A 26473-nucleotide genomic window follows, 5' to 3' on the forward strand; every position below is an offset into this window, starting at 1 on the left:
TGGAGAATACAGAAAATGCTTCTTTTTCTCATATCTGACTGGTGTTTACGGTTGTTGGGTAAAATTGTGACTGACTGGGAAAGTGCAACATTTTCCATGGAGCCATGCACACCAGAGAAGAAAGCCAGAGTAACACTTCCCAAACAGAGTGGTCTAAAGGTACTGCTCCAGTATACGCATTATATTATCAGAACACTACCCTCTGCAATGCTCGCCACCAACTTTACCAGCGCTCCTCTCTTCGCTCTATATAAGGATTTTTTCTTTCCTGGAGGATAGATAAGTGCACTGTATGTATTGCACATAAAAAATATAAAAGGTGGGAATTAAAGTTTCTCCAAAGCTAGCTTGGAACTCAAGAATTACAGTTAATCAAATTGATTACCAATAGATTGCAGACAAATAGGGGTGAGAGGTCAATTTTTTTTTTTTTTTTAGTGAAGATGAACACCCAGAAGAGCCCAAGGTAATTAAGTACTATAATGCAGTAATTCCTCCAATGTTTCAGCCTAAAGCTCTGGTACGATGTGAGCAGGCTGGTATCAGCTGCGCAGACACCAATGGCTGCTCTGTCAGATTTGGGACCTGTTTGTCCCCCAACATAACACAGTGTGTTGGGTCCTTCGTGCCCCGAGAAGCCTCGGGAGCAGGGCTGCGTGCTCAGCGCGGCAGGAGCGTATGATCAGGCGTGCTGCACGAAGAGACGCCAGAGAGGGACAGTAGCAACGATACCAATGTATTCAAAACAAGGGAGGTGGTGCATTTGCTATTGGACCACCACATATCAAAAAGAGACTGAAGCAGGTCTGCACAAAGTCCCTTCCCACTCAAATATATACAGTTTGTTTGTTTGTGCATAGACTAAAATATTTTCATTATTAAGACACGAGACTAACATTGCAATTTTGCCTGCAAACCCTATATTAAAATTCTGTTTGACTAGATGAATATATACACTACATGATTTCATGAATTGAGTAAATAAATGAAACTGCTTAAAAATAAAGTCTTTTTTTCTTCCAGAGAGTTTGACTGTGTTCAGCCTCAGCCTGTATTACACACGGAGAACTACAAAGCACAACTGTAGTCAGATATCTTTGGAAGGGAAACTGATTTTCTTTTTTCCCCTACCGGTTTATAGAAACAGACATATCTAAATAACACATATTGGGCTTTTTTAAGCTTCTTGTTCTTGCCTATTGTTATTTAGCTTCCGTGCAGCTGTAGCCCTGAGAACAATCCGAGTTTGATTTTATAAAACCTGATCTTCACCTCTTTCTTTGACTGCATTTAGCTGTTGTGGAAATAAGGGGAGAAACATGCCTATTACGGCGGGAGAAGTTAACATACCTAAATGGCACTTCTTTTATAAAGGGAAGGTTGTAATAAGTCATGTGATTTAGAGTAAAGGCAGCGCAGTGTGCAATGGGAGCAATTTTCTGCCCCTCAAACAGCACTTCAGGTGATGTTGTTCATCTTTCTGTGACTCACTGTGTCAAAGCATGCCCAGAGCAGAGGTGTTCAGGGACCCGACAAGCCGTAAGTGTCCAGCTGAAAAACCTGGGAGATATCCCAGGGCTCAAAGAGTTCACTTTTTCAGTTGCTCTGATTTACTTCAGAATGCACCTTTAGGGAATTTGTGTCTGCCATGCCTTTAGTTTCCCATTTCCTTTCTTGTCATCTTTAAAAATCCATTAAAGATCACAGAGACAGTTTCTCCGAGCTTCCATTTCTGAGGGGTTGTGGAGCTCCATAAAGCGTGCAGTTCCAGAGGTGAACTGGCTCTTTTACTCTCTGCACCTAGATGTTGTTAGGACGACATTTTAATTATAGGTGGTGGTTACAGACTGAGAAAACATGCTGAATCCAACAGGGAAACAAACAGTTTTCACTCATAAGGACTTAATGACGACTAGCTAACCAGTCTCCTTCTGTCTGAATGGGAGAATATTAAAATGCAAGATAAAATGGGGGGTTTGGTTTCTCAAGGTTTCCACAGATTTAAAATTATAGTAGTCCTGTGTTTGCCAAAGGCAATCATTAGGGTTTTAAGGTGTTGCGAAAATAAAAAAGAAAGTTACTTCCCTTAATAACAGGCAGCTGCAGTAATCCGGCTTGCATTTGTATTTTCTACACAAAACGTTTTGTTAGTCACATATGATGATTGGTATTTCACCTATTTTACAATATTGTTACAAGTTTCCATACAGCAGAGTAAGTTTACATTAAAATGCCACACCACCCTTGCTATCATTAATTTAGATTTGTCTATCACTGTGCATGCTTGCTGCTTTGCCCTAGGTATTATAATAACTATAGCCTGCTTGTCATTTCCTGCTAACATTGCCTCACCTGTAAAACTGCAGTAGCTCTATTTCAGCTTCCCCAGTTTCTGCCATCACCTTACCTATTACAGTAGAATAAAAGAACATTTCTCGGGTGCATTCATAGATATTTTCGTCATATTTCAAATGCATTCGGACAATTGCTGCATATTTGCACTAAAACAAATGGAATAATTCCCCACATCTCTTCATGTATGGAATGTTTCCTTCCCTGTTTAAATTATGGCCAATCTCTGTTTATGCAGAATTAGAAGGCAATGCTCCCACACACATGCAGAGCTATTTGGTTTGTCAATATATGCATCATATCATACGCATATGCATGAATATGTCTGTGTTCATACATGTTTGGTTTTTTTAAAACATGCAGCATTTCCAAAGCACTTACATTTAATAGAAAACCTACAGTTTAAAGTGCAAAATTTAAAAAGAAATGACAGGCCAGGTCATTTGGATATGGACTAATTTTAAGGTAGCAAAAGCAGCATGTCATTAGCACAAGCCCTTAATTACCCACACTGTCTGTGCCTGCACCAATTACTCTAACTGGGCAGGAGGAGTCCGATTAGCGGGACTGCCAATGAAACCGGCTGTATGGGTGGACCAGCTGTGGGGCACAATCTCTGCATGTTTTGGGGCCGCCGAGCTTTGCCCTCCTGTTATTTTGGAAAGAACAAAACCCTTCTGAAACATTTTTCTGTTGCTAGAAACCTGCAAGAGCAGATGCTGCAGTCAGAGCAATTTTACTCGCATAAAAAAAGTCTGCTGCTAATAAACGTGTCACTCGGTCGGAGGGTGCTGCGAGGGGCTCACGTCCTGCCCTGGCTCTGAGCAGAGCCCCATCAGTGGGTATCATGCCTGCTCCTACATGCCTCCCCTATAGCACTTGCAACCCAGTCTAGGAGAAGATGCAATAAGTTAATTTATTAACCCATAGGGGGTGGGGAACAAGCAATGAAAACAAAAAGACTGTGTGTTAACCTGTGTGCATACCTCGATGGTCCCAGACTTAGCCGTATGCGCTAAATTAGAGCATTAAACACTGTAAAGCAAATGGCATACCGACGTGCTATCACAGCCTTGTAATTTATACTATGTTACGCAGGGTAGAATAAGTTTCTCGTAGTAAATAGGGTCTCATTGGATGACTAGTCTCCAACAGTACATTTTCACATAATTAAAGTGGACATGTTTTAGAAAAATGAAAAGGCTAGAGTATAAGGCTCAGCTGCAAATAATATTAAATGGCATTATCAATAACAGAGATCCCAGGGTTTGCATATTAATTGTACGAAGGTGCTAATTTGAGTGTTTTAAGCTTGCATTCACAAGCTTGTTTACATGCTTTGTTCCACCTGGACCTGTTTGGAGGTTTGTCAAAAACCTAACAAGCAGAAAAAGATTGCATTTGAAAATACACATACATGTTTAATTAAGCCAGGGCCACCGAACATTCCTCAATATATTTAGCTGTTGAGATTTAAGCACCACCAGAGCATCAGGCATTATCACCTTTTGAAGTACTGCAGAATCTTTAATATTTAAAGCACAAAGCAGACTTTAATATAAAATTCTAGCAGACCACAGAAGATTAAAGACGCATTATAAATGTGACAGTTTGTAAATGGAACACCAGTATTAAAGGGAACCCCCCTGATATTTTATAGCATATTTTTCAGGTGTATACTAAATTATAAATACAATTAAATAGCAGTAATTATTCTCTGGGAGGGGATGGCAGTTTAACTATTCTAGAAAATAGTGATTAACTATAATGTAGGAAAGTGGTAATATGTGTTTTACCACACTGTTCTTGCAGCCAAACTCCATGCAGAAGTAGAGTCTTCAGCTAATTTAAAACCACCCTAGGGCCCTCCGTCCATAGGCACAATGTCTTCCCTTCCATGAGGCAGGGAGTGGGGAGGGTTGCTTGCTTGGTGTCCAAACCTCTTGGCTTTTGCTTAAACTATACAGCTGTTCTCCATTACTGTAGATGCTGCTGCTCCTGCTACAAATTGCAAGGGAGGAAGGGAGGGCGGGCAGCAGGGAGACCACAGAGGAGTTAAACTGGTACCTCCTGAACAATTTTAATCCTGAATTAAGATGGACCAACACTGGCTCTTCACGGTCACGCAGGGAATTTTGAAAGGCAGGGAGCAAACCTTACTGTACACCAAATTAATTTGGCAATCATGTGTATCCAGACCAGCAAGACTCATATTTAATAGTTGCACCAAGCCTTTAATTCAGCAAATAAATCCCATAGGACCAGAATTGCCCCATTTCTTTTACTCAGCTCCATTTTTCCAGAGGCATAAATACCTGTGGGAGTGATGGCAACCATTAAAAATCTCCAGGACAAGATTTGGAGCAGACTTTCTGCTTGGCACCTCTTGTGGGGAGTTGAGATAGGCCCCCTAAAATCAGAGCCGAGCTTTCCTGGAGAGCGCAGGCTGACGGCAGCTCAGTGCAGTGGGCAGCGCAGGGACCCGTCTCCTCTGCGGCAGCCAGGATTTTAGCGCGGGCCTGCATGAAGGAGGCCGATCAAGGAGCACGTCTCTCAGGACTGAGACTTGGGTGACATTTTTCTGTCCTTGTCTGTCCGCATTGCCCCTCGACCAACTTCCCTTTAAGAAACAAACTGATGGAGGCAGCTCTTTTTATTTCCATCTGTCATTCCACAAAATTTGCTGGGATTTTGTTTTAGGAGACCCTCAGACTAGGATTATTAATATTTAGCAATTTGCATCTTCGAAGAGGAGGTTTCATTTTGAAGGCCATCTGCATCCGGACACTTTCACCCTTGCTGGGGAGCAAACCCCTGAACATTGGACATTGTTCTATCTCCACAGCTCGAGGCAGGGGCTCAAGACTACCAAGGGAGACACTTGTGGAAGCCATGGCTCCTGGATCACATTTGTCTGACCAGAACATCTTACTCACCCCATCCCCACCTGGGATTTTGCCTATTCCAGGTTGCAGCATTAAGGTCCATGCCCAGATGTCATTTAAACTCTGTAGGCAAAATGAGCGGCTCTGATGACAGCAACAACAGTTTTAAGGGGCACAATCCGGATAGGATTGAAGAGGAGAAGAAATTTAAAACAGGATTTTAAAAGCACAGAAATCCAACAATTTAGCATGAGTATTCAGGTCTTTGGTGCTGGGCCATACAACTCCAAGGTCTCAGTGCACAGCTGAAGCAGTTCTCGAGTCTCTGGAGTGCCAGACACACCACTGCATTAAGGGCATTCTAATATGCATATTATTTTCGCTTTTATTATAAAAAAAAAGGAAAATATAGCTAATGTTATCCAACAGAGTGCTTTAAAACAGAATTTTCAAATAAAAAATATAAAGAGATCTTAGTTATATTATTCATTGCAGAAATAAAAAATAAATTATACATAGTCTCCTAATAGAGAGAGATTAAAATGGATAAATAATGAAAAGATTACAATAGCTGTATTTCTCAGGGTCTAGTTTATATTGTTAACCTAAGTACTGTACACTAGACATGATTAGGCACACTGCTCATATTAAAAATGCAGTGCATCTGCTATTCATAAAAGCAATACCCAGGTCATGTTTTCCCCGAGACTTTGCAGGAGCTGGATCGCACACATTCTGTGTGTTGGCATAGGCACATCAGACCATGCCTCACATCTACATGGGATTTTTTTCATGCAAGGATGGCAAAGGCATGTGGAAAATGAAAGTTTGTGCTAGAGAAATGGGGGTGTTGTTACGGTGATGGTTCAGTTGTTAGTGGAGGAATTTCTGGTTTTGCTAAATTACTTCTTTTTCCACGTACCATACACTCTAACAACACCTCCCCTTCACTGCGGGTTGCAGCTTCTCTGGAAACAAGGATGCCTCTACCTGCTTTCAGGAGATTTTAAAGAATTAAAAAAAAAAAAATCTTTTCATTTGAACTGAATACAAGGTTTTACAAATTTGGCAAAAGAAACCCACGGGGCAAAAACCCTACCGCACAGCAGCCAGCAGCTCCACAGGCACACCGTCTACCAGGGATGCTGAGGGTCCCCGTTGAATTCTGTCCCCTGGCACGTCTGCGGTCTTTCACTTCAGCCCAGGAACTGCAACCTGGGAAAAAAGGCAGCTTCACTCAGACCCGCCAGGTTCATTTCAAAGAAAAATTGGCTTAAGCAAATGGGTGTTTTGTAAAGACAACTGGCTTAGTTTTAAAAGACATTCAAATTCTCCATACATCCAGCCCTGCCTCCTGATGCCCATTGTGCTGGGGCTGAGCTGACGGGGAGCAGCCCTATCCCCCCAGCCAGGGCAAGCTCCCTGGCTAGACCAGCCGAGGAGCTCCTCCAGGGGAATCCTCCTCAGTCTTCAGACCCTCAAACCACCCCTGGATTCCCAGGGTGATTTTGCCTATCTGAGCAGTCAGCCCAGTCTCCCACTGACCTAGCGCACCAATTTCATTTTGCCCCTCCGTTAGCATGTGCAGGGTTTTGAAACCATTGAACAAAACCAGCACCAATGCAGATGCTACTGGGTGTGCTCATGGAGAAAAGGCTTCCCCAGTGAGCGTTTCTACCTGTAATGATTGAAATTATGATCTTAATCTGCTTGTTAAACCAGTATTTAAATGGCTAGAAAGTGTTTTATAATCTCCAGTGCAAGGGCCCAAATCTGTTGATATTGCAAGTGTCATCAACATTCAGCAGCATGGCAGCTGTCACCAGGCAGTTCAGAAAGGCTTATTTAATTGATACTTTCCATTTCAAATACAATTTGCAGTTGGTATGTGGTGAGAAATGCATCTCACCATGCAAATTTTCATGATGCTGGAGCACAAAAAAAAAGGGTGCTGCTTTTCTTTTGTGAAAACGGTTGAAATGTAGTCTAGGAAGCAGAGTATTCAACTTTTTATGTGAGAGTTGCTTTCATTTAAATCAACTAAATCATACTAAATCCCCAATTACTTCTTTCTGTTTATGAAACAGCACGTGCGGCGAAACGTAGAAAGCAGCATACTATTTTTGGAAATGGGAAAAGAGGCCCTGTTTAGTATGGGTTTTAAACTCGTGTCTTCAATTCAAGCCTGAGCCAGGAATCTAATTCAGGTTAGATGGCTCCAAAATTCTCCAAGCCTTTCTAAGGAGATTTTTTTGCTAAAATAACACAAATCTCACAAGAATAGTTGATCTCACTCTTTCGCCATTGAAGGTCAAGAGATTTTAGCAAACACAACTCCTATGACTTTTCCATGTCGTTTAATTAATAGAACCTAAGGGTAGGCAGAACCATTTGACCATCTGAACTGACATCTTCTGCATCAAACCGTTGCCTCTTACCCAGCTGCCCTGCACCAAGCCTAATAACTTGTGTTTGGCTAAGCCACAACACTTCTTTTCTTTCCTGTAAGAGACCTTTTCTCCGAACTGCACCTTTCTGTTTCTAAGGACTATGCCTGCCTGCAGGGGCAAGTGCGCGCTGCAAGACAGGGCTTTGAATAGAAACACACAGACACATGCACATAGAGCTCAGCTGTACTGATGTGACTTTATTTTGGCTTGCTCCCCCTTTTAATCTACGCTAAAGAAAAAAGGCCTTTCAGATTTTAAAATATGTAGCTAATTTTTATGCCTGAGGAGACATTACAGCCAGAGTTGAACCATTTCAGTGTTATTTCTCAGAAGGACAGCGCCGGCGAGATCCCAAGCTGAATGCAGCCTCCTCAGCCTCTGCTTGGACCTCCTCCAAGAGGGGACTTCTCCGTGGCCTGAGCCTGCTCAGCCCCGTGCCAGAGGGCAAGCAGCCCGCTGAGGGCAGGACCCTGGAGAAGCTGGGGGGGCTTCACATCCCCGGGCCCGGCTGTGAGCCCCCCTCTGCTTTACACCTCCATTTTAGGGAGCAGATTTGAACCAAGAGCTTAGATTGGAAACTCCTTTGACATCTTTTCATGCATCTCGTCCAGAACCGCTCCATCTCATCCAGCCTTTCCCGTCCCCGGTTTAGCAGACAAAGCGGTGGCTGAAATCCTTTTTAATTCAAACATCGCTGAATGTTCTTCTCGAGACACGACAGAGCGCTCCCGGCCCCCTCCCCCTCCCCGTATCTTGGGTGAGCACATACTTAGATCCCCCAAGCACAGTGATAATTTCTCCTTACCAGCAGAGCCAGTCATTATTTATTATATCACTCTCTCACTTCTTCAGTCTCTCCTAGTGGGAACATTGCAGTGGCTGCTGGCTAGAAAATTAGCCAAGGGAACTTCTTCTGTTGGTCTCTTTCCTCATTATACTAGTAAAAAAAATTTAACTGTGACATTCTCGCTCTCTCTGTATATATATATCAACGCAGGTTGGAAGCACACTGTAGGGGCTAATAGTGAGTAATTTAACTGTGGCTCTCTCACACGTTTTACCCTCATTCTTTCTCCAGAGTAGCAGCAGCAGAACAGTATGTTCATGTATTGTTGCTCCACATTATAAGCAGAGCTTGCAAGTTTATGTCTAATCTCACTCTTTCCACTAGGCTGCTTTTTTTCATGTGGATGTGATGCAATTTCTTCCAGTGTCAAGGGGCTGCCATAAATTACAGAGAGATTCAGGTAATCCTTAAAGAAAAGTTTGGTTTTTTTCCCCCTTCAAAAGTGCCTTTTAAAAAAAGCAAGGGGAAATCTGACTGGAAGAAAGTTCTTCATACGCGTACACACTGTCAGTGATGTGCTGCTAAGGGCCATTATATTATTATGCAGCCAGAGAGGTAATTCTCTTAAATTAGGAATAGACTCATCTACGGCGATATCACTGAGGTCGGAATTGGTGGTGTTCACTGCTCAGACAGGAGCCACGGGAAGCATAAGGCAGAGGAACACTTTTCCTGTCTCCACTCAGGTGTCCCACAGCACGGCTTAGGCCAGCGATCGGATCCAGTTTCATTTCAAGAAAAGTAGTAGAAGGGGGTTCTGTGCTCAGCTGTCCAAAAGAGCTCTCTGCACGATCAGGTCACTATTTTTACGTGTTGGGATATATCTGCGCCAAGTGCATGCATTCAGCTCCACGGGGAGAACAACCACGCTTTATCTGGTGGATAAAGAAAAAGGATTGCGTGATTTTCTGGAATAATGATATATTTGGGAATGGTCACAACAAATCATATGACTCTCTGCAGAATCCCTTCTAGAAACAAACACAAAGGGGAGCTGCAAATGACAGCATCGCAAATGTTCAAATTTCTTGAAAACTTTGAATTTTTATATCCCTGATTTTGACCCAGATCCATCATATATAAATACACATCCTGCTAGGAATATAAGCATAGCAGAATTTTGTGACTTATGGTGAGGTTTATAAAAAGATAAATCTGCTTGAATATTTTGCAGAAGGTGCAAAACCTGAGGTTAGGGTTGAAAAAAGCACGGAAACAAACTCGCTTTTTCTTTTCACCCCAACTAGCTTTCTGGCAGTGAAGCACCACCGACTACAGCTGTGCAACTCTTCATCTACACCAGCTGCCTTCGAATCTTTTTTATTTCCTAAATCAGACCGCTGGTCTTGATGAGAGCTATCGTTAGCAGGGAGCAGTCCCTGCACCCCGCAGTGGCTGGCGACTCTTTGTGTCCCCAGATGGCACCGGGGGCACCTCTCCGTGCCCGGTCCTCTCCTCCCCATTCCCCCGCGCTCGTCCTGCGCGTGCAGGCGGCTCGCGTGCTGCAGCGGTGCGTAATTGGCTGGGTAACTCCATGTACCTAGCAACGCAGATGTCAGACGCCGGCTCTTGCCCAAAGGGAAGGAGGACGAGGACAGTAAACAAAGACCTCGGTGTCCTCCATTTTGGAGCGCCGGCTGTAAGTTTTACTCTCTTCACTTTGAATTATAGTGGCAGTGCTTTGAGCAACTACATCTGAAGTACTCCAGCAACATCACACTCTTGTTCCACCACCACTCTGATGACCACCAGTGTAATTCAAAGAGAAAGAGTAAAAACTCACCTCTAGGTATAAAAAAAGAGAGAGAGTTTATTCCCTGCCAGAAGAAACAATACGACCAGAATTATGGCAGTTTCTACCCTGAACTGTAAAACTAATGCTTTCTGTTAGCCAATGAATAAAACTGTCCTTTGTCAGAAAAACCGTCTTTCACACTTATAATATTATCTTTCCACTAGATGCTGAATACACTGGTTTATTATGTCTAGCATCTTTTTTTTTTATCACGGAAAAGGTAACGGAGGAAAGAAGTAATGCATTTTTGGCTGCTTATGGAAAAGGAGGGAAGGAGAAGAATCTTTCTCTATTTGCATTGCTAATTAGCAGAAAGCACACAGATAATACAGTGATCAGTACTGTACACACATTTTGAGAGATGAACAAACATTGCACTATATCTGAATATGCAACTGTACCATTTGTGTAGCTCGTGTTGCATCCAGGCTTTTCCACTGGGCTCCACAAAGGACACGCTGAAAACCCCCGATGGCGGGCTGGGGGGGATGTTGGGGTATGATTTGTTTACCCTGGAAAGGGCAATGCAGGGGCACAGCTTGCTTTTCAATGTCATTTTGGTGTTTCTTCACCCCCAAACAAATTTGCCGGCTGGGTTGACTGAGGAAAAGGAATTTAAGAGCCTTGTCCAAGGTCACCCTAAGGAACGAGCAAGTCAAGCCACTTACTCAAGGGCACTGAGTGCTTCAGTGGCCCAACCTACCTCCCTCTCGCTTCAGGTTGTTTGTGCCAACCTCTGCCCCCCTCACCGCACAGCCTTCCCCACGCAAGCAGCACAGTGTAAAGTTCACAGCAAAGCCAGTGAAGTGCCCTGCACCATCCGTCCATCTACTTCATCAGATAAGAATAGTTCCTTAAACCTTTGTTCATGGCAGATGTTTTCCTGGTCTGATGGGTTTTTTTCTAAATGTCAGTGTCTATCCACAAATTATATCTTGATGTACATCCCCGTGCCTGGATATATGAATAGCTTTACAAGATGAACACAGCTTGGAAAAACTGAGCTCAAACCTGAAGAAGGTTGAAGAAGCTGGCATAGTGCAAGACATTATATATCTTGAAATAAACACTGCCTCGTCTCAAAGAGGTAGTTTCATTAGGAAGATGCAATAACTCTTGGAAAACATTAGCCACCTATCAGGCTTGACAAAGGCTTGGCTTCTGCCCATTCACATATGTGGTCTTAACAACAGCAAATACCTTCATGCTGCCCTCATCTGCAGGTATTCTTTCTTTCAGGGTCAGTCCATAAAATCAACTTCACAGCAATCTCTTTTCTGTCTAATTCCCATAGCTTTTCTTACCTGAACATAAAGAGTTTACATTCAGCAGTATTTTTTCAGGATTTAAACCAACAAACCCACTGTTTCTGCCCCGAACAGCTCTCCATTTGCCGGCCAAGTGATACACTGAGTATCTACACAATAACAGAGTACCTATTTACAGTCCTGCATGGCATCATCTACAGAGGTTTGATCTCCAGGTTGACAAGTTCAAACTGTCAGGGACTCCCTCTCTACTCTTCCCTTTCCCTGGCTAAGCCGTGGGGCAGGGTGTTATACTGTAGGTCAAACCAACACAAAATCATTTCCATGAAGGCAAAGTTCTTGGAGTACACGACACCGGCTCTGGTGCCACTCGGGTTTAGCTCGATCTTCCACTGAGCTGACTCTGTTCTTCTGCTCAGCTGGGTTCGCTTGTCAACATGGCAAGAGCTACACACACACGGAGGAAAGCTCCCCAGCCCTCGTCTGGATCCACGTATTTGGAAAGTCGTATCCCTGAGCGCACCCCCTCAATCCTCACCCATCGATTTCAGCCAGGTTAGCTAACACATGATTTACCCATAGGAAGATGATTGTCATTTACTCCTCTTCTTCCCCCTGAGTCTGGCCGTAGAGCTGTCTTTAAATCTGGACTCTGACACTTCGCTGCATAAACGTTACTTACACTGGAGAGAAAATAACTGAGCTCTGCTGCCGGCAGTTCTGCTTGTATATTGCCACCTCGCACCCACACATGCAACGAGCACTGTTTGGAGGCGGTTCACCGTATCTTATAAGATCCCAACAACTACCTCTATGCAAGTGAAGCACACAGTGGCAAAACCCCTGCAGCTACCCTGGCACCAGTGCGCAGATCTCGCCTGCGTCCCAAGAGTTCACTTTACAGCCCCGAGCCCTCTGCCGAGAGCTGGGGATGCTGCACGTGTCATCAGAGGCCTGGCGGTCACCTTCAGTCAGCTCTCAGGTGCTCATCCCCGTTACATTAATGCCAGGTGACGAGAAGGCTATTTATGAGCAGTAGGGTAATTTGTACTTCTAATTAACGTACTTCTAAAAAAGCAAAGGTACTATTAAATACTGTCGGGTCCCAGTACGAAAAGACAGTTTCAATATTTTCTTTTATAAATCTATTCTCTAATTCTGCACAGATTCTTCTCACCACGGCTCCCTATACGCTGAGGACAACAGAGGACGACCTGCCATCTGAAGCCATTTCAAATATAGTCACAAACAAATACTTGTATTAATATTAAACACATAGCAGTTTCAATAGCATGTATTTTTGTGTAGAGATCACATTATTCTTTTGAAGAGCCAACAGGGCTTTTGTTCCCAGCGCCTTTTAAACAATCTGGATATTAACTTTTCTACTACTGCAAGCCTCTGAGCAACTTCCAGCAATATTCTCCAGACAGGTGTTTGCATAAAACGTGTCTTACAAAGACCTTGGGCAGACAGCTAAGGAGTTTTACCTTGTGCATATTAGCAGCCCAAGTGCTCGAATGCCACGAAGGGCCCTACAGCTCCTACGACTGGCTCCCTGCTGCTGAAGAGCCCTGTTACTTTATTGGTAGTATGATCCAGAGAAATGCTATACGTTGTTCAGAGAAAGAGTTACGTGCTTTGTGTGAGCGAACGTGAGAGGAATGGAGAGCAGCGAACCAGCCCGTCCCAGCTCCCCGCTTCTCCTTGGTGTCCCTGTGGTTGCAGCCCTCCCCCTTATGCAAGTTTCTTCTGGTCCCAGTGAGGATGGTGAGACAGTCATTAGCAATTAGCCCAGGGAGGGAGAGGCTAATTGTACCAATTAGCACTGGAGCACCAGGTGGGGAGACTTAGAGGCCAGTCAAGAGGGGACCAAGAAAATGACTGCCAGGGTCAGCGAGACAGCACTGTTCGGGGGGAGGCAGGGGAGACAGACAGACAGACAGACAGACCGACCTGCTGATTGCATCTATTTGTGCCTTTTGTTTCCACTTGGAAATAGTCTTTTCAAAGCACTTAAAGAGAAAGGAAGGGTCAGTCAAATATGTGGCTTGAGGTGTCCTTACAGGGGCAGCAGGGGAAGGGAGAGCCCAGGTACAGCCATCAGCACCAGCCTTGCTGTCTTCCCTCACAGCTCGCGTGGTTCAGTGCAGCCTTATTCTCCACCGATCCCCAACGAAGCCTCTGTAGAGAGGCCCAGAATTGCTGCGTAGCCACGCTTTGCAATGTTCACCCACATTTTAAGCGCTATAAGGTCCTCACGGGGTCTCGCTCAGAGTATAATACCTCGCCTACCTCAGGTTTTCCTCCCTGTAGCTCAAGGTTCCTACACGGAAACAACTGTAAGTGGAGGGCCCCTCTATCCCCTCGTGCCCTGGATTCAAACTGCATTACACTGACACGTGCTCAAGTGACAGAGTAACACACCTGATCGCAGTAGATCACATTATAACAAGGCTGTCGCACAACGCTCATCAACCTCATTTATGCAGCAATCATTTGTCTCTCTGGGTTTCAGCGCAGTACTTAAACCAGGCTCCAGGACGTTTTGAAGTGAGGCACGCAGCTCCACGCTTCAGGAAGACACAGCCTGGCAGAGGCCCTCTCCATGAGCTACTCTTTCTCTGCTCTGCATCCATGATCCAAATTTTCACTCCAAAAGCACACCGTAACGGTACACGCCAGTACTCCAACAACAGCCCAAAGCAACCATATAGAAACCAAACAATTAAAACAATAAAAGCACTGAGTCATACGAACTAAAAGTACCCATAATGTCAGAGTTTAACTACACAGCTCCTTACTAAGACTTATTGGGTGGTGCTTTATACCAGATCTTCCTGCTGAAAGGAAGGACTTGTGAGTCTGTCCCCTCTTCTGCCCGTGGGAACTTGAAGGCAGACCTCTGCCCTCCTGCAGACCGCGGGCTGGCCAGAGCGGGGCTGTGCAGAAGACGTGTCTGATCCTTTCCACCGAAGCCACTCCACTTTCTGGAAAGGAAGACAAACTGCGATTTACCAGGTGCCAGGACTACGTACACTGCAGCCTGCCGTTTCTTCCACTTACCTAAAGGGCCGACATGTCCTACAGTCCCAGCTCCGCAGCTGTCAACCGAACTGCTGCTTCACACGAACTGCACGGACAGCCCCTGCGGCAGGAAGCAGAACCGAAGGGTGGCACTGTCGGGCATCCCCCAAAAGGGAGGCGTTAGACGACCCCTTGTTTTCCAGCATTTCCCCGTTGGTGAGTGTTAGCGCTGTTCAGAGGCACCACTTGTTGCAGGGAAGCGCCCGTAGGAACCCCAGGGCTTTGGGCTGGCAGGGTGATGAAGGCATTACAATGGCAAGGCGCTTGTACCTAAGAGGTTGTGCCAGTTTTTGCATGAGACTGAGCCTTGTCCCCGCTCACCCAGGCAGTCGGTGGACTCGGGCAGCCTGGGCCAACCTTTCTCACAGAAACTGAAACTGGTCACTCGGCCAAAACCTCACTTTCTGGGGTGGTATAAACCTTTTCAAAACAAACAAACAAAAAACCCCCTTGAGGCTCAGAAAAGACCAGTGAACCATAAAGACCTAGTGAGATAGTCCAGGTCCAAATTAGCAGCACTGAACAGTAGGTCAACAGTGCAAAACCTTTCAGCTTTTTGCTACCAGTAACAGAAGAAAACCAGGGTGCATTTAAACTCCAGCGCCTCTCCACAGTTTAATAGTAAATGGCCTATATTGAATAGCTGGCAACACATGCACTCTCCTTGTTTTCCTTCCTTGCTAAATGTTTCCTGGCATGGTGACAGGTAAAGCATAATACAGCTTGGCAATATGGCTTTTACATGGTGAAACAGCTCCTCCGTGCTACGCTAGAATACATATTACTGTGACAAGGGGCTTTATTCTGAATTATCTGCACATACTAAAAGCCAGTGGGAAATTGGAGGAGAGTTTAGTGAAAACTACATAAGATTTTGTCACCGCTGAGCGGAAAATTTTGGATGGAAATCATGGAGTGTGGGGCTTAATCACAGCTCCTTCTGGTTGGCACACTATGGAAGGCAGCCCCAGCCATTAAAAATTTACTTGGGAAAGGTGGCTGGTTATCCAGCATTAAACACGTTTCTGTGGCACTGAATTCTTCAGATCGCTTGGGGAAGTAAGTTATCCACTTTTTAACCCGACAGTGCTTGTTGATAAAAACAGTACAGAGAGCTGGATGGAGCACTTACACAAAGCTGATAGATGAGATAGATGGAGAGGATTTATCCTGTGGCAGGGGAGCTGGGTAGGAGTAAAGCTGTGCTGACTTCTAAGCATGGAGATGATCACGTTATGCAATTATTTCTTGACTTAACACGTATGTGAGTGGTGGAGAGCAGAGACCCACACAAGCCTTGCTCTGTGCTGCTCTTCCTTGGAGACAGTCTTCCCCAGAGCCACCGTTGCGCCTCACAGAGGCATTTTCACTTGGCAGCTCTCTGAAATTTAGGAGCTGTTTTGCATTTCAAATTTATGAGTTATTTTGTATCTGGAAGCTGCTGTTAAACAAAGGTCTTACTTGCTCTGTGGGCTGGAGATAAAATGCTAAAGACATTCTGACTGCTACAACTTGTTGTTGAGAGATGGAGCTGAAGAAAATGACCGAGAGAAGAATAGAGAAGTTTCTGAGCCAGAGGGTTATTCTGTTTCTCTCTCATATACTTATTTTCATATTCAAAATTTTCATATTACTTCTTTGCCCAGCCTGTGAGGGGTTTTATGCAATGGTCATCACTGCCATGTTGGATGCTTTTTTTTTCCCTTGAAGATTGTGTCTATGTAATATTAAAATGATGAGCTCACCTCATATTTTCAGATTTTTTAAACTGATTTGGAAAAATTCAGGCTCAGGTCATTTTTACCATCCCACACCCACCAGAGGCTTCAGACAGTGATCTGATAGGGAGCAAGAAGACCAAGAGAACAGAATTGTCAGACTGAGCAGGCCCTAAGGCAAAAAAGAATCTGTGCTAATGTATATCATTTTATTAAATGAGAAGACTGGTATCTTTACTGTCTCAGTTAGCCATCAAGAATTCCCACAGGATGACAGAAACGATCTCTCTGGTATCCCTAACCTCAGCATAACCCATAACATCTGTAGAGCAGAGGTGTGGGAAGCACTATCAGAAGTAACATTGAGGAAACAGGTGACCACAGTCTTCAGATGTTGCCTACTATTGGCCACGCAGGACACCCACCACACAGGGCAACCAGGTAAGCTGGATAACCAGAAGTAAATATTGGTGAGCAAGGATGAATAAAGGGAAGAAATGTTCTTTGCCGTTATTGTTACATGAACTCCTGGAGACTCATGTTAAATGGGGACATTCCAGAATAAATGTAACCATGCCAAAAACAAGGAGCAGCGAGGGACCTGCAGTTACCTTGGCCATTTCTGTCAGATGCTTATGACCTCCAGGTGACTAGCACAGTCTTCACCAGTGGCATCTCAGCCCAGTAGCCTTCATCCGTGCTCCATGACTGGGCACTGACCATACTTTTGAAGACAGGAGACATATTTTATAAATAGTCTGTCAGCAGAAGAATTATTTGAGGCCCTTGATTAATAATGCAGGACATCAGTGATCTTGGAAAACTTCAACATCAGCGCTGCACTTGTCGGAACAGAACAGATGTTGACATCTTTGTTGCTCTTTCACGGCCGAAGACAGATGTTTGTGAGGTTAGATAGAAAAGGCAAGAGTGTATGGACATACTGGAGTCAGCGGAAAACACTCGTCGCTTCCTTATACTTATGTTGGGACTCAATCTGTATTCTGGGAAGTCTTTCAGGTTATAATTGCTCCATGATTAAGTATGTGTCAGTGTCATCTCTTAGGGGTCGAGACAAGGAACACACTCCTGATACTTGTATGATGATGTCTGAATAGTCCTCACATGGCAGAGAAAATACAAGTGCATTAGGGAAGAGCAATAAATACCATCAACTGCTCTACTGGATTGGATTTTTGATGGGTGCTCCTGTCTCAGATGTTAATGGAGTGGCTTAATTTTCCTTGAAATGGTCATAATAAACTCGGGAAAATGTAATTCACGGATGAGGCATGATATCTGGTGTTGAAAAAAGCCTGGGTGCTCTTAATGCCTAAAAAAAGATTGTTCAGCAGCAGATCAGCTGTGTAAAAATGTGACCTCTCTAGTGCTTCCAAGTTCAAAATGATTTGTTGCGTAAGTGTTGTTTGAACAAGTTAAAGCTTCACAGTTTACTAAAGGATGTGTTTTGTATTCTGGTCCAAGTATGACTACACCAGAAAATGCTTTCCCTGCATCATCTGAAATACCAAATGTAAGGCAAAATTTTGCTTCAAACTTCCATGAAGAGCCAAATTCTCTCCACCCACAATAATATACAAACTACATAGTAAATCACCCTTCTGAAAACATTTCATCCACGTTGTACTTTCAGTCCAATGTTTAAAGGCTTCTGTAAGTAAATCTCTTATTTCTTTCAGGGAATAAAACTTCCCTGAGCTCACAGACACTTTCACCTTGAGGATCCCATAGAGAAAACTCTTTTGGGGATGGAGAGGTAAGACCATGTCCCAGGTGGTCCTGGGGCCCTGCCACTCTCAGAGCTGTCCCATCAGCCAGTCCCACTGCAGAGGGAAGACCCCTGGGGTGTGCTGAGGCATGATCAGACTTTTTCCAGGTATAGGAAATTTGCTGGGGTCAGTCTTCATCCACATTTCTTCTTTCCAGCTTTGCTTCTCAGACTGGGAACTTTTCTGTCTCTTCTCTTCTCTGCCTGCACAGGGAAGTATGCAGCCTCTAGAGAAGTCACTAGGAGCTTTCTCTGTTCATGCTGTGGGAACAGAGGCTTTAACCACACTGCCCTGGTTACATGGACAGGTGAGCTCAGGTTTTTAAGCATTAATGTGATAAAGTTGAGGAGAAGTGGAGCAACCAAGAAGGTTGCTAAGGGGAATGGTCATGATTTGCTCAAGATCTTGAGATGGAGGATGGCATGAACTTGGCAGGAAGCCAGAACAAGTAACCTTATCCATGACACTTGTGTTGAGAAATAATCCTAAGCAGAAAACGGATCAGTGTCCCCAGACTCCTGTGGCTCCTACACCGAAACCGGTAGGACCATTGCAGCAAGGAAGGAGGTTTATTAACAACAACTTGCTTCCCTGGGCCAGCAGATATTAGGCAGAAACCAGCTGGAGGGAGCCCAGAGCTGCTCCTAGGCTACTGCCACAAAAAAATCCCCTTGTCCTGCCACTGCAGATATGAGAGAGGTTTGAAGAGGTTCATTGCTGTAGGATTAACAGTCTTTAAGCACTGATTAGCTGATATCAAAGTTATTATGGGATTAAGCATGTATTATCCAGCCCGTGTGCCATCTGATGCACTTGCAGAAAAAAAGCACTCCACCAGAGGTGCTGTCTAAATGCCGGGTGTAGGCGATGTTTGTTATTATGTAGGTGTTACTAAATGATTTGGGAAGGAAAGCATTTGTAAAATTTAAATCTTATAAATTATTAGGGAGAATTAATAGACAGGGGTTTTTCAAAGTCAAGTAATTTCTATGATTAAATCTGCTTTTGTGTTTTGCAACTTTGAACTAATAATTATCTTCCAGACACACAATATAACACAACTAACAAAATATGGTCCATCAGACTGTATCATCTACCATTATTTATCTATGTTTGTGTAACAATTTCATCATTTGATCAAATAATAGCAGATTCCACAATATGTCATTCAAGTATCCCCAGTTTATCTATAATGATTTTCCTCTTGTCAGCTCATTTCTTGAACCTTTGCTGAATCTGGTTTCAATGGTACTATAAACAATCATCATTGCATTGTAAAACTGGAAACTCTCCACTAAAATAGTGTTTTGATCTGGGTTGCCATAGTAATAAGTCTGTGCTCCCCTCTTTGGAGGCCTTGTTATATGAAGTATCTGTGATTTGCTCAGAATGGCCCCAGTTCATCTGTCAAAGTGGGTTTTTCCTTTTTTAAAATAATGATCTAGAAAATCCCACAGTGGCAACAAATATTTTACAACCATAACGAGAAACATTGTATCACTCAAGCTTTGTAAATCTATGCCATTATTGCATTAGAATAAATCACTTTCCTTAGGTATATTACTTAGAAATATGCAATTCTAATTTTAGAGCGTGTATTCAATAGGGGGTATTTATTTTTTATGTAAAGAGAATTATTAACTTTGACTTCAAAAATACATCACATGTCAGATTGTGTTTAGAGGCCCTGCAGCAAAAAGAAAAAACTGAAATTCTTTCTTATTTCTATCAAAATACCGCAAATATCCAGTCAGTTTCAGATTTAGTTACTCTATTCCATTCTTAAGTGCTGATTTTTATAATGAGATCAGATATTACCATAGATTTTACAACTGCACGCTCAGATGATATTCAGATTATATACTTGTAAAAATTAGAAGTCCTGAAAATCCATCAACGACACTATGAAAATATATCACTGTACATTATTTTAAATAAAAATGCTCCAGTCAGTTACAGTAATTTGATACATGAACTATGATATTTCCTCCTGCAGGAACGAGAGTAAACAAACACTACATCAACACGCCGGTGACAGACTCCACGGAAAGAAGTGAGGACGGAGATCATATTTTATCTAAGACAAATGGTTAAGTTGGTTACTTTATGTAAGTCGCTACCAGCTACAGGATTACTTCGTGTAACTCACTGTCAGCTACTGCCTCGTAATACCTGACAGGGGAATATTAAAATCATCAGCGGGAGAAAGTACGGAAGGAATCCATCTGTATTCAATGAATTCTAATTAAAAAGTAATTACCGTACGGTGAGGAATCTGCCAGCCCCAGCCCCTTCCCCACACACATAACGTTAGTTGACTCTTTGGCAAACAAGGGGGAAGGCAAGCGGCGGTGCATACGCATATTTCCTTACGTTTTGCCGGTGACTTAGTTCTAAGTAGCGCCAGATCATGGGAAGTCTTCGGAAATAGTTTTATATCATTTTGCCAAGTGGATCCCCAGAAGACGCTGTGGGGGCAGAGGTGCTACACATCTTCTGTTATAATTGACCTGGGCTTTGAGATTTCTCTGTCATGATGTATCCCAGAATGGTGCATGACGGGAAGAAACTTGTTATTCCTCCAGCAGTGCCAAATGGACAAGATCAAGTAGGCCTGGGACTTGAAAAAAAGGAAGAAATATTGACAGATAAGTAACCACTCCAGTAAATGACAGGCAGGCACAGGAAGCCTGATTTCCTTGGAGTTCAGAGGTAATCTATTAACCTTAAAACATTTCAGTGCAAATCTAATGGATTTAAAAAAAAATGCAAAAATATAAGATGCTTAATTGAAATCATTAGGTCTGTCCTGATTTCTTTTTCTCCTTGCAAGTTAGCAGTGTGGCAACAAAAACCCACCCATGACTAAAAGAGCTAGAAATAGACTAAATTTGACCCAAAATATTTATTCATCGGATTATCAAAATCGTATCTGTAATGCAGTTCAAGAACATTAAAGGTGTCCTCTGAGAAGCTGTCATTTTTTTTATGGCATTGTGACTGGCATTGAAACACTTGTTTTTCAATTCTTTGGATGGTAGCTCATCAACAGCCCGGGAAATGCTAGAACAAATTGACATCAATAAGGTGGGCCAGACTAATTAAGAGCAGAATTTGCCCCTTGAGACTACTGTCTCCTTCAGTGAACTCAGCTCCAGCTCAGCCTGTACTGGTGTAGGGCCCCGGGGCCCAGGAGGGGCCGGGTTCTCCTGCGTGCTGTGCACACACACATGTCCTCACACATCCTAGACCCACGATGAAGTGCTAGCTCTCCATGCCAGCATGGTCCAGAACAGAAGGAGTACGAGTACTCTGGATTTAGGCTCCATTTTAGAAGATTTCTGTAATTTCCACTTTGAGATGTTCTCATCTTTCCACTGTTTGCAGCTGGGAGTTTTCTTGCACTGAGAGGTATCCTCTTGGCCAGGAGCAGCTTCGCTGCCTTACCTGAAATTCTGTTGACATTTGGTTGGGACTCCAAATGGTTAAAAAAATCATTCCTGCTCTCACCTGCATGTCCCACTGCTGAATTCTTGTATCCTGCAAGGCTTGCTGGGTCAGCCACATCCAGACTCGTGGCACAGCAGCAGCAATATTGTACATCGCCCCAGGCCCCGCTAAAGAGGTTGCTGGAACAGAGAGGGAAGTGGGATGAAGAGGCCAAATTCCCTCCACCTTGCAACTCTCCAGACAGACTATATTCCTCCTACAACCCATTCACATCCTCTGTTGCAGGACCAGCATAAGGAAAAAGCTTCAAAACAATGTAACACACACAAAGGGAAAAAGGGGATGAATCCCCCCGATCTCGCCATGCAGTCCACCTCCAATTATTCTTAATTGACGTCTTCCTTGCTACAGTTTAAACTGATTACCCTTTGGTCTATCTGCCCTTGAGAACAGATTATTTACATGAATTGAACACAAAGCACAGATTATTCCCTCCTTCCTTGCCGTAATTTTTTCATATTTGTCGAAGTCTATTACACCCCCTCAGTCTCTCTTCCCTGGTAGGTTATGTTTTCCAGACCACTGGCTGTTTCTGTTGTTATCCTCTGGACAGTTTCTAATTGATCAGCCTCTTCTGGAGATTTGCCTCTTATTCTGCCGTCACAACAAGCCAAATAAGGTAACAGCTCGTCCTGGAAATGAGTTATGTTGATCAAAGAGAGAGGTTTACTGTTCACGGAGGTTAGTAGAGGCTCACAGGAAAGATGATACAGGTTTGGTCCCACAGATTCATATTACCAAGCATGGGGTTTAATGCTGGAAGGATCAATACGCTCTAGCAAGACCCCAAAACATACGCTTGCCATGAAGTACGGGAGTAATTCATTAAAGTTAAGGAGACACAATGTGTAGATTCAAGCTTACACCTGAATCTTTACAGGAGCAGGCACTACCTACAATATATTCAAAACAAACACACACAAAAATCCCCCAAATACTGCTTAATATTTCCAATAATGTAAAGTTTTAACCTTTTTTCCTAGTTCTACTTATACTTTAATATAATTAAATTAGATTCCTTTTTGATTTTTTTCTCCTGGTAAGTTACATGATGCCTGAATCTCATTTGTACCAGGACTGCTTTTGGCTCGCTCTTGGTAAGTAATAGTATGTAAATTAGATGCAATAAAATATAGTCCACTTAAATGTCCCTCTACTCTGTCAGAGTGATGTAACACAGCATTAGTATAAAGGAATGCTAGACCTCAACTTTGTAGGTCCATGTTGATTTTCTCAGTTTCAGGTCTTAACATGATCTAAAAGCAAGTATAATTGTATTTCCAGTAAGGTGTTGTTATATTCGTAATGCCATAACATACATTTTCATAAAATAGTCATGTAGGTTTTTCAGTGCATAATTTGGTGGCTTTGGGAATATTAGAAGAGGTAATGTGTTGGACTTGGATTCTGAAATATGCCTTAATAGCTACTTGCTAATTATTATCAGGCCATCTGCAATGCTATGTGGTCCACTTAGGAGAGATCTCTCCTGACCCCTCCCGCATTTCTCCGCTACACCCACACTTTCCATCAGCTCAGCATGGACACGGTGTTATTCTCAGTTTCTCATGCTGTGAGGGGTTAGGTGAGGCAAAGGCTCACGCACCAGAGTCTTGTCCTATCTCCTAACACTTTTTCTGCCCACCTAAAGTCTCCTAATTGTAACGGTGCAGAACATAATGGGAAAAGTGTATCGACTTGTTTAATTTAAAACAGGCTATGTGAACTGTCTTTACAATAACTACTTGTTTCAATAATTTATAACTATGATGCTATACCTGACAAAATCATTCAGATAACTAGAGCAATGTGCACTTTAAGTTTAAAGTCAAGGTCTTCCTTGCTCATTTTAATGACTTCTCTTGTGCACAAGATATTAATATTCCTGTGAGCAAACATGGCACTGACTCATTAATCAATAAGAGCTGGCTCCTCTACATAATAACAATAGCCGTACTAGATAATTAACTTTTGTTCCATTGACTTTAGTTTGTACGTAATTTCCAGTGGCTGACACTGGATAATAAAAAGCTTTGCAGCTGACAGGCACCTTTTAAAATCCTTTTTACTAGTTTAGGAAAATGATCCACACCTACTGTTGTAAGTAAAATACAGTGTAGCTGTCGGTGTGTGTCCGTGCCATATTTAAAAGGAGGCAACTGACAATAAATAAAAGACCTAATAAATATTGTAAGGCTTCGGTGAGTCCTGCTGTTAAATTGTAACATAGTGAAGGATTTGCATTTTCTTGTCATGTAGTTACAGGCAGACTAGAGATAAAGGTATGTCTACAGTTAAATGAGTATTCTAGGTAACTGGCAGATTTCCTCAGTCCGGACTGGGATAAGAAACACAGATGTGTCTGCACCAGCTTTTTTCCTCAAAAATGTTCTTAATATTAGGGCAAGTCCAGCAAAGGTGGCAACACCAGAAACTCTACTGCAGCCCTGAGGGACCTACTGTGGGGCAGGTACAGCGTCGGCTGCGCTGGGCCACAAAAGCGAAGGTGACTCTAAATCCAGTCACTGCAGTCACGCAGTTTACAAGAGGGCTCCACAGACGGCGGCAGCGGCACCTTCCAGGGGCCCAGGGACTGCGGCACGGGGGCAGGGACATGCAACAGCGGCAGCAGGCAATTCCTAGCGCCCCGGCTCTGACAGAGAGCCGCCGTGAGACACCGGGGAGGGACGGCTCTTTGCCCACACCACCGCTTCCTTTGCTTCTATCATTAGGGATTCTTGTCCGACAGAGATCTGTTACTTATGCCTTCTTCCTTAAAAAAACCAAAACACACAGGGAGCCAACTTGGTGTCAGTAGCAGCGCAGACTGGAGAGGGAAAAATCTACTGCAGAGAGGACTTGGAGGCTTCAAAATCTACTTTTCTTCCAAAAGGAAAGTAAATTTGGGGGAAAAAAAAAGAAGTCTCAAATCACTTCAAATGCTTTCTTTTGACATTTTACATTTTTAAATTGTCTTGTCATCTAGAATACAATACAGAATTAAATAAACCATACACACGAGTATTTTCAAAAGCAAAAATTGAAATACTCTCTTTCATAAGTATCAATCTGCTTGACAAATCATGAGTTTCTGCCACCCCCGCATTCCTTTCTGACGGATACGGGATGTTGGGGAAGTCAGTCTGGCCTTCTGCAGAGTTTCAGATATGACGGAAGTGCATTTTCTGATGGAAAAATTGTTGCACTGACTTTTCTGCAGTTAGCTGTAGATATTAGTTCTGGAATAAACCATGCTTATAATCCACTGTAGAATAAGAAAGTTCACTATAACATACATACCACAGTTTTTATCTATGGCTTACTCTATTTTTATGGTACGTTTCCTTTGTGATACTGGGTGTTGCAGGGGCCAGACATTTGGCTATGTAAATCCTTGCAGTTCACTGGTATTTACTGAGTTACCATGCTTTGCCCCTTGAAGATATCATCCCTTCGATCTGATGTTGATAAACCATCCTCACAAATGTGAGCATAAACCATTCGTGAAATGTTTCTGCTTTCAATTTCAAAGACCAAGGTAGCTCTCTCTCTTACTCATACAAAACACCCCACGCAGAGAATGCCTTGATTAACCCTTAATTCAAATGCTAAAGCATGTGAAACAAAGAAGCCTCATATGACCTGTTAGGGGAAAAACGCAGGCTATTAAGTGAGTACTTACTTGCATTATACAGTATGTTCTCCAGTAGGAATAAAATATACTGCAAGACAATGGCCCGTCAGCTCCTATATAGAAGGGAAAACATTCTTGTGTTCAAAATTGTGGAAATGTCAATATTTCAAAAGGTAGTTTTACGGTTCATTCAAGCACTGATAAGAAATCATTACACTTTTTAAGAATATTGATGATTACAGAGAGGCATTTAATGGAGGGAAAGCCTTTTTTTGCAGTTCGTTAGTTTGTGCATGTCTAATTGACTCTTCAAGACTCTTTTGCATGAGTCACTAAACACAGGTTTAACCAGACTATTTTCATACCAGTTATAAGCAAACTTCTCCAGCTTACAGAAATTTCCTTTCTATGTCTCCCCAATGAGTACTGTCAAGTTCTAGGCAGAGTTCAATTCAGGAAATACATGAAAAATCAGCAATTAAATCACGTATTTTTTTCCTACAGCAATAGGCTACCCAAGGAGCTGATTCAGTAGATTAGACACCAGGTTTGGAATATGTAGGCCTCTGGACAAAGTGGGTTTATCTCTTTGCCTACCTAGATAGGTCATGAGGATTGCTCCTGTGGCAGCTGTTAGACCCTGCTTGCTTTATCTGGGCACTAGGAACGAGGAAAAAGGTGAGATACAGTATGTGAAAACTCTACCAACTCCAGCGGCACAAAGGTACCCACTGTCCTGCCCGAAAGACCCCTGCCTTCAGTGGGGTTGCGTGGGCACTCCCTCGTGAAGTTTCTCCCACTTAGCAGGCTATGGGACTATCTAGGGCACAAAGAGGATTGCCGTACAGCTGAAAGCACATGGATAGCTGCGAATGTTGAAGGCACTGGCTGGGCTCTGCAAAACAGTGTTATTAAAAATGACCTCCGAGGCTATTGCAAACTTCTGCGGTATACAATCAACTATTAAGTCAATGAAATCATTTGTATCAGAGACATTGTGACACTGTCTGAACATGGAAATGGAAAATAAAGAGACAACCCTGCATGTACATATGGTCATGGTCCAGTGCAGTGAGTGTTACTGCTTGGTTTGCTGAAGCATACTGGACAAGCTTGAGAGCTTGTTATGTTTGCAAG

The sequence above is a fragment of the Mycteria americana genome, chromosome 7 (assembly GCF_035582795.1).
Source record: "Mycteria americana isolate JAX WOST 10 ecotype Jacksonville Zoo and Gardens chromosome 7, USCA_MyAme_1.0, whole genome shotgun sequence".
NCBI classification, from domain to species: Eukaryota; Metazoa; Chordata; class Aves; order Ciconiiformes; family Ciconiidae; genus Mycteria; species Mycteria americana.